We start from the raw sequence: 9205 nt of genomic DNA, 5'->3' as shown, positions 1-9205 counted from the left end.
GGAAAACACGTGTGCTTCCGCGCTGGCAGCGCATCAGTTACACTGTAAGCCGCCAGTCAGCGCGTATATTTTAATAACAGTCGCGCTGATGAAACAAACTTTGGCAAAGTGGGTCATTTGGCCAGCTGAGAGAGCATGGGATTGATTATTTGGAAACCCAGACACAGTAGAGAGACTGACAGGGAGACAGTGACAAATTACTGCGTAACAGGAATGTCGGACCGTGGAGCCTTGGAAGAGAGGCTCGAGCAACTAGCAGAGCTTGAGGGGGATAAATTTCTAGCTGGATTTCATCATCAAGTTCAAAAGGAGAGCGAAAAGGCATGGCATGATCGACACATTAAACTGTGCACCTTCAAGGTAAATGATTTGGTTTTATTATATGAGAGCAAGTTTGATAAATTTCCAGGGAAATTTAGGATGCAATGGCTGGGGCCCTATGTCATCAAAGAGATTACCGATGGTGGAGCAGTTTAGTTGGTTAAGTTAAATGGGAATCCCTTTCCAGGAAAGGTGAATGGTATCCGATTGAAGCCATACACTGGTGATCTGGCTAGGTGACTACATGAAGGTAGCATAGTCTTAACAGTCTAGGCAGCTTAAAGGAGGCGCAAGACTATAAAATACACTGCCCAGGTTGGGGAATTGCGCGATGAGGAAACTGTACGGAACGAGGAGATGTCACAGAGACCACACGAGTGTGCAGAAGGCTGCACTACCCAGGAGAAAACCATGTAGGTCATTCGGAAAGTGACCATTAAAGTCACTATTCATGATTTGATGACAAAAAAATGGCCAAATGGAGTGGGGGGGGCACATTTAAGACAAAATTTATGGGCGATATCCTTAAATTTTTTTTGCCAATCTAGCATTAACGAACCGATTTTTGGGGGAACGGTCCGATTTGAATTCAAAATGGCCTTTAAATTACATGTGGCTGCCCAACAAAGAACAATTGGCATTTTTAGCATTGATTTGTTGAGCTCTCAGGTACATATGAACTGTGAATTATTTGAAGCTCTGATAGCAAGTTCAGTGTTTGAGAAATTGCCAAAGGAGACACAATAACTGTTGAATAGCATCATGTCGACACCTGCAGAAACAATAGATATTGGGGAAGCAGTGAAAGCTGAAGGGGCTGTGCTAGAGGTTGCTATGGAAGAAGAGGGAGCTACTGTAGAGGCTGCAGAGATACCAGCTGAAGTCCCTGAGTTGCCACGGTTGCCTAGACCAAGGCCTACCTCGACCTAGGAGAATGCGAAAAGCAATAAAGGAAAGCAGGCCACGACACCGCAGCCGGTGCGCACGTCACCAAGGAGAAACTCACTGAAGGACAAGTGCACTGCACAAAAAAAGGGAAAAACAATTAACCTAGAACCAGAGGAGGAAGAAATTGAGGATATCCCAATGGACAATGAGGATCTCGGGGTGGAAATGGAGGATGTTGAAGTTGAGGGGTATGACCCCATTACTAATTTTCTTGAGTACATCCCTTTGCACAGGGGAAAGGCTAAGATGCCTAAGGACATTGACAAGAGCAAGGTCACCTATTACACACCTCTGCTGCCGAACCAGATTGTTTTTGAAGGATCGTGCTTGGGGCGGATTTCCATGTTGAATTGGAGGACTGGGACTTAGCTGACACCGAGCGATTCCCTCACTTTGAGACAAACCAACTAATGCACCAAGTTCTTCATAAGACCACTAAGATGACCGCGTTGGAACTATGGAAGTGGCTAAAAGGCGTGGATAAGGCAGGCCTACTCAACCTGCTATGGGTGCCGCATTATAATCGCACACCCATTACCTTGCTGGTAATCAAGTAGCAGCTGTGCTTGGCACATGATGGGTGTTTGTGGCTGGAGGAGCCAATACTGATCACTGATAGACAAATCCATAGGATCATGAGGCGGCCATACTCAGGGGAGAATCTGACCATGTTGTTTGGTGGAAAAGCGGGTGAAAAGACCCTCGCAGAGGCCATGAAGAAGAAGTTCAGATTAGTTAAGAATCTATGCGACTTTGATATTACAAGTATTTCCAACCCTGCAGTCAAAGTGGCCACACGGATTTTGGCAGGAAGGTCATGCAGAAGTGTCGCTCCGATGAAGTACCGATGCTCATTATGGCTCTAGTGGCATAATGTGCAGAGGGGGTTCAGTTTAATTTTGCGCGCTACCTCTACGAAGAGTTCCTCGCGAACTGTCGCGAGGTGGAGGATCTCAACAAGACCTTCCGCTATGCATGGCTCTTGCTGTCCATCGTGCTGGTAGCTTGGGAGCTACCTGAAGACAGTAAATTTCCCTAGGGTCACGCTAGACCTGCCTGAGGGCACGAAGTACGCTTCGCTGTGGGCGACTAAGGATCCTCAGCGGATCAAGGACAACAAGATCTTTTGGATCTTGATGGAGATGAACATGCACATGGCCATCAACCGCAAGCCATAGTTGTCGCCTATTGTCTTTGATAAATTACAGCCGTATGCGGAATTTAACGCTGAGTTCCACCACATATCTATAAGGGAGTGGAAGGATCCCGACCAGAAGTGGCATGAATTGACCTACTTGGAAACATATGATGTAATTCAAGTGGTCATTGATAGTTGGCTGGTAGAATGGTACACTGCCTCGGACTTGACCACGGGATCCAGCAAGACAGCCGCGTAGTGGAAGAAGGAAGAAGCCAAGCTCAAGATGGAGCAACGGGCTGAGAAAAGGAGAAAGGAGGCTGAGGATAAGGCTAAGGAAAACTACACTACCATGCAGGAGATGGGCGAACAGACAGGGGGAGAGGAGCGTGGCTTGGATAAAGAAAAGTTGCCCTCCTCAGAGGCAGGGGAAGAAGAGGACGATCAGACAGAGCAGGGAGGAGTGGATCCATAGATGTCTCCATTCTGTATCAAGCATCCAAGGGGACAAGAAAAATTAGGGCCGTAAGAGAAGTCCAAGGCCAGCAAGACGTTCGTGGATTCAATCACGCTAATAGAGGGAGATCTGAATGACATTGGAGATACAATGCAGGATGCCACCGCAGAACTGCTGCAACAGTTTGAGCAACAACAGTAGGCATTGGAGGAAATTTAGGAGGAGTTGTGAGAGGTGCATATTCGAGCATCACAGGCCAGTGCAACATCCACTAGTTTGGCCATTGGTACTTGAGAAGCTGCCATGATGCTGTGCGCGAGGGACTCCCGAGCCATAGTGCTGCCAGATGGAGCACTGACAACAGAAACCGAAGCTGACAGGCCTGCTATCAGCGCCCTCAAGGGAGTAGCGCTGAACTTGGCAGTGCTTCCTAGCAAGGTGCTCTGCCTGTTGCAGGATGGGGTGATCACAGAACTGAGGGCCTGTGAACAACGTCATTTGTAGGTGATTAGTGAGCAGAAGATTAACAATGCTCAGATGGTCGTACAATGAAATTTTTCCATCGCCACTGCAAACGATGTGACTGACAAGAACAAGTGCATAGTCCAGGTCGTGGAGGACACATGCCGAATGGTCCTAGAGTTGGCCATTCTCGAGGATGAGCTGGTAGATGTGCGTGTTCACAAACTCGCTACGGGGGTGCGTGACACCCACACAGAATCGGAAAAGGTTCAGCTGGAGCTAAACCTCTAAATTGCAAAGTTGCAGTTCAAGGCCCAGCCTTCGACTCCGTCAAAAGTTAAGGGGTAGTGTGCGACTGCTATAAAAGAGGCAATAGAAAGTGTAGTGGTAGACTGCACAACACTTTTCGAACAGTCATTCAAAGTACTAACCAGCCTATAAGAAGACCCTACTACGCAGAGGCTGGAAACAGAGGAGACTCGCTAAGCTGTAGGAGGGAAAGGCATTGAAGGAACAGGTAGATGCAGCTCAGCACAAAGAGGTAGTGCTAAAGGCACGCTTGAAGCCTTGGTTGGGCGAGGCCTACTTGATCATGACCTCCATTGAAGGCAAGCTTAGCTAGTCTGCAGGAGACTCAGCAGAATCTTCAGGCTGACATTGCAGGGCCAACAATAGAGCAGTTGGTTGAGGAGATAAAGCAGGTGACCGTGCAGTGCACTGCTGAGGTAGCAGTCGTACAGGTCGAGTTGGGGGGTCTTTGTGCCAAGTTCATGGCACCTGAAGAGTGATTAAAGGGCGAGTCACCATGTTTGTGTTGGGGGCCTATTAGGAACGGGTTCCCCCAAGAGTTAGTTTTGGGGCAAAAATCCCAAATTTTGTAATAAAGATTTAAAGTCTCTGCATTTTGTGGTTGTAGAGAGCGAAGATGTCAAGAGCCGTAAAGGGTTGTCCACCCTTATTTTATAAAGTCTCATGTTGGCTGTAAAGATCTACCCATGGTCTGTGCACCATGGGATTTTATAAAAAGGGAGTCTTATAAGAGTCTAAGGGAGAGAGGAAGTAGTAGTAGAAAGAGTTTGTGGGTAAGAAGTTCTAAGTGTTCTCGGGTCTTAGCGTAGGTAGAGGCTTCGCAACTGAGTGCGCAGAGGCCTAGGGTGGAAGTCCACAGCTGAGTGCATGGAACTCTACAACTACGTGCACAGGGTGGATAGAGTCTGTACTGAACTTGAGATATTAATAAAGAGAAGTATTCTGCAAATCACTGTGTATTTTGTCTCTATTTAATGCATCTGATTATATTATGTTATGATCTAGGTTTACATTATAATGCTTATTTGCTGCATGAATGTATTTGATTATATCTGTTAATGAACGCAAGCAAGAATATAGGTTTATGCGAAGATAACTATAAGTGCATGGTAGTGTAGGTAACACTTAAGATAAATTGGGAACTTATACAGTAACGTAGTCAAGAGGCGCGTAAGTTCCTAGGCTTCTAGTTAGGGCTGTACAAATATCAGTTGGGTACCTTCGTGGTGGTATTGAAGTACGGAAGAGAAGGAACATCGATAAGCTCTAAAAACTTATCGATCTACACAAAGGCATGATCAGGAAGTGTAGATCGACATCACGAACATCTCAGGGTGCGGAAACTTGGTTCTTGCACCCGCCCCATACTGCTTCAGGTGAGGCTTCGGTCCGCGCTCTGTGGGTTGATGCCGAAAGGGCCAGTAGTGTAGGACTAATGCTGAACCTGGCTCAGGGCCCATGAAGCCAACAGTTCTCCCTGGCTATAATGCTTTGTTAGCTTGATTGGTTTGAGATTGCATTACTTAATTTTTTGGATGGTTTGTGTTCCTAGGGCATCTAGGTCATTGTCCATTCGTTTGCTTATCTTCTCATCAAGTCAAGTGGTTGATTTGCTGCTTAATGCATTTCACGTTTTAGTCCTTGCATCTATATTGCTTTGTTTTCAATTGAACATGTGAAAAAGTTTTGTTTTCTCTTCTCTTGTTGAACGTATATTTTCTGAGCATAAATTACATTGCTTGGTTTGTTTCAATTGAATCTTTGAAGATTTGGTTTGAAAGGAGTTCATTTTATCATTCTTTGTATTTAATTAATGTTTTGCTGTTTGAAATTTTCATTGAAATGTTTATGCGAAAGATTCATTTTAGCATTCCATTGAAGAAAATACATCATTCTAGTTTGTTTAATTGATATGTTGCATTGAGTGGCATCATTGAAAGCAGAATTACATCATCATGAGAATTTGAAATGAAATGAACTTCTTTTACTATTAAAAGGACTTGTTGAAGTGCATCTGATAGGAAGAGTAGGAAGTGGAAAGAATTTTCATTGTTTTGTTTTGAAAATTGAAGTTGTGAAAAGTAATATTACTTTCAGTTATTTGTTTGTTGCATTGATTGTTTTCTCTTCTCTCAATTACTGTAAAAATTCATCAAATTGAAAGGGTTTTGTCTCATATAGCCGCACATAAGAGTTTTTCAGGTGAAATCAATAGGGCCTAACAAATGAGACCTAATTTCAAGATAAACCTTTAAAATATATTCAATTAACCTAAGGATCATTTGAAACTAGATGCTCACATTTAGAGGTCTAGGCTAGAGACGTGTTCCGACTTCTTTAAACCTAATAGCTGTCATTCGCTTCAGTATTAGACAACGCTAGTATAGACTTGTGCTCCCTGTAACATCGCGTATATAAAGGGATACCCCACTAGGTTTGCAATCATTTAATCTATAGGAAGCCGAGTCTGCCATGTTGTAAACGTGATACACCGAACACAACATTCAGGGAGATTGCCTGCCCGTACTTCTCGGTTCACTGGGAGGTAGTCTGCAGTTCACGGTTACCTGGTAATCATTTTTGCCTAGATTATCCTAAGTAGTCATTTTTGTCTTTTTGACTCTTTAAATTTAAAATATCATCGAGCACTTGTCCTTTAGATCTTGTTCAAGCTGAAAGTGACTAGAGTCATCTTCGCCTTTTTCTAGACTCTTAAAAAATGAAAATGCATCAGTTTGTTTCAGTGTCTTAATTTATTTTCCCACGATCACATCAAATTCTTGATAGTTTTATTCTGGACCACATCGTGAGTATATCCTTAATATATTTTAAAGAAGCCTTCAAAATATTATCTCTTCTCTTTTTGTTTGAGACAAAGTCATCGTGGCTGGACCATCAGGTTTGCCTCGTTCCTCTTCTTCTCCTCCATCTGGAAGGTCATCCAGAGAAACTTTCCTTGAACTTTTGCAGTCGCTTGAAGATCAAGGTGTTGAACTTGGGATTGTTTCGAGTATTCAACCTTTGTCTTCTCGTCTGCCTCCATCAGATACTGGGTCACCTTATGAATCTGGCCTAGAATCCCCTGATAATCCTATCTAGACTCCTGAGAGCCCGCAAAATTTTGAAAGTCCACAAAGACTAGTTTCTTATCCACCGAACCCTTTTGCAGTAACTCCACAACATCCTTATAGTCCGTATGATCATATTCGTGTTCCATTGGAGTTGTCCCCTCGTTCATCTTTGGCTCGTCATCAATTTTTTCTATGGACTCAGATGGAAAAATCCCAGTCTCCTCTCCGAGTCAGTCTGAAGTTTCTGCTACTCACACTCCTCACGTGGGTCGTGAGTAGGGATACAAGTTCCCTCTAGAAGGTTTCCCTTTTACGAGAAGAGTCCTGTCCGTTCATTATTATGAGTTTAGTGAGCCCATATTTTCGCATGGTTATACCTCTCTAGCTCAGTTGGTCTCGGGCGTTCTTAGTGCCTCGTCATTATATCAAAACTCCATCTGGTCTTCCAACACTATGCCTACCTAAAGTCTGTTCGTTTAGAACATGACCTCTCAAACAATTGTACAAACTACAGTCACTTCAATTCTGGTTCAACCTACCATTTAGTATCAATCTGTTTTGTCATTTTGACTGACCCTCATGTTCCAACCGACTGTCTCAAGTTAGGTCTTGGTAAGTTTTTCTACCCCTCCAGTGAGTGGAAAAACTGTCCCACCACCTGGGCGAAAAGATCCAAATATCTCTCTTATGTCAGGACAAACCAATGTGAGTGGATCAAAAACTCACATGGTTGGAATGAATCAACCTTTCTACACGCTATTCCTAACCCTGTTGATCCATCCAGGTCAGGTAACATCTAATAACAACACCCATACATGGCTCAGGTTCCATTTAAACTGACTTATGTTCCATATGGTTCACAAGCCTTGGTTTCTCCACCTTACAATCCTCAAGCTGGACCTTATGTTCAGCTTGGCCAATCCACCGTGCTTAGTGGATATGGCCAGATTCAATTCAAGAATATCCAGGAACTGTCCAGCTACCCTTGCAACAACAAGGGCAACCTTCATTGCAGCAAGGGTAAGCATTGCAGTAGAAAGGACAACTGCTACAACCCCAAGGGAAACCTTTGCAATAGTCGTAGAAACCTTTGCAGCCGCAGACATAGTTTTTTCAACAATCCTCCCAACCATTGTCCTCGCAAGGCCAACCTTTGCAGCGACAGGGGCAAACTTTGCAATAGCCACAAGGTCAGCCTTTGCAGCAGTAGGCCGTATATGCATATCAAGAAGGTCAGCCTGTTCAGGGCCAAGGTCAACCTTTGCAAGGTCAAGGTTAACCCCTGTAGCAGTAGGTTCAAAATCCTTATGTCCAGGGGTGGTACGTTCAAAATCCGTATGTCCAAGATCAACAAGTTCAAAATTCTTATGTCCAAGGTCAATAAGCTCAACATCCTTTTAAACCATATGCTTATCAACAGCCTATGGTAGGGTAATATCAAGTCTACCCATGACCGAATCCTCCCTATCGGCAAGGTAACCTCTAGTGGGGGAAAAATCAGATTCCATATGGACAAAATCCTCCACTGTGGGGGAAAAATCCTTACCAACAAGGATGGGTTCCGTAGTTTGGGTCTACTCAAAGGCCCCACATTAATTTTAACACGAAATTGCCATTCTTGGCCACGTTGGAACTACCAAACGTGTCAAGGCTCACTAATGATCCTATCCTTCATTCGCCTTATTGGCCTCTGGTCCCAACGAAAATTCCGAGCGATTGCCCCAAATTTGAGGGAAAAGCGAAGGAGGATCCACAAGCCCACATGATGATCTGGTGCTTCTCCAATTCGTACCTCGATGATTCCATCCATTTCTAACCTTTTCAAAGAAATCTCACAGGGGCTACAAAAAATTGGTACATTGAATTGCCTCGAGGTACCTATAATGACTTCAACTCTCTCGCTATGGATTTCCTCACTCATTTCCAACTACCTGTTCACTATGAAACTAGAACCTACCTGCTAATGTCACTTAAGAAAGACACTGTGACCCATATCTCCGATCATATCCATGAATGGGGACGTCAGCATCACTTGATCAAGTTTGAAATTGCTGATCAGTTGCTGATAGAATGGTTCACCAAATCATTCGTTGACCCAATTTCTAGGGACATATCTATGGGTGGGCATGTCACTGAGGAGCAAGCCATCGCTTGTGCCCAATATTTAGACCTACTCTACTTGCAATCTAACACATTATATGAGATGTTACCCGATGCTCCAAGACCATCATCTGATCTGAAAACATCAAAGTCTACGGCTACACCACTTGTTGATGGAGTGATTGGTTCCATGTCTCCGACTCCCGCGAAATATTCTTCCAAGTAGAAATCGCTCTCGAACACTGGTTCCAATGATCCCTCTCGAAATTCATATGGTCTTGGTAAGACCTCCGAGGTTCATGCTGTCCAGTCTACCATGTCAGGCAAAACCTCTAAGGGTAAAAAGAAGGGAAAAGGTAAGGCCAAAGTCGATGCCTCAAAATAGGGCCCTCCTAAGTC

Source organism: Pinus tabuliformis, chromosome 1_2 (genome assembly GCF_031772625.1).
Source record: "Pinus tabuliformis cultivar Carrire ecotype Pingquan chromosome 1_2, CPIR1, whole genome shotgun sequence".
In the NCBI taxonomy this organism is placed as follows: domain Eukaryota; kingdom Viridiplantae; phylum Streptophyta; class Pinopsida; order Pinales; family Pinaceae; genus Pinus; species Pinus tabuliformis.
This window is presented reverse-complemented; position numbering follows the sequence as displayed.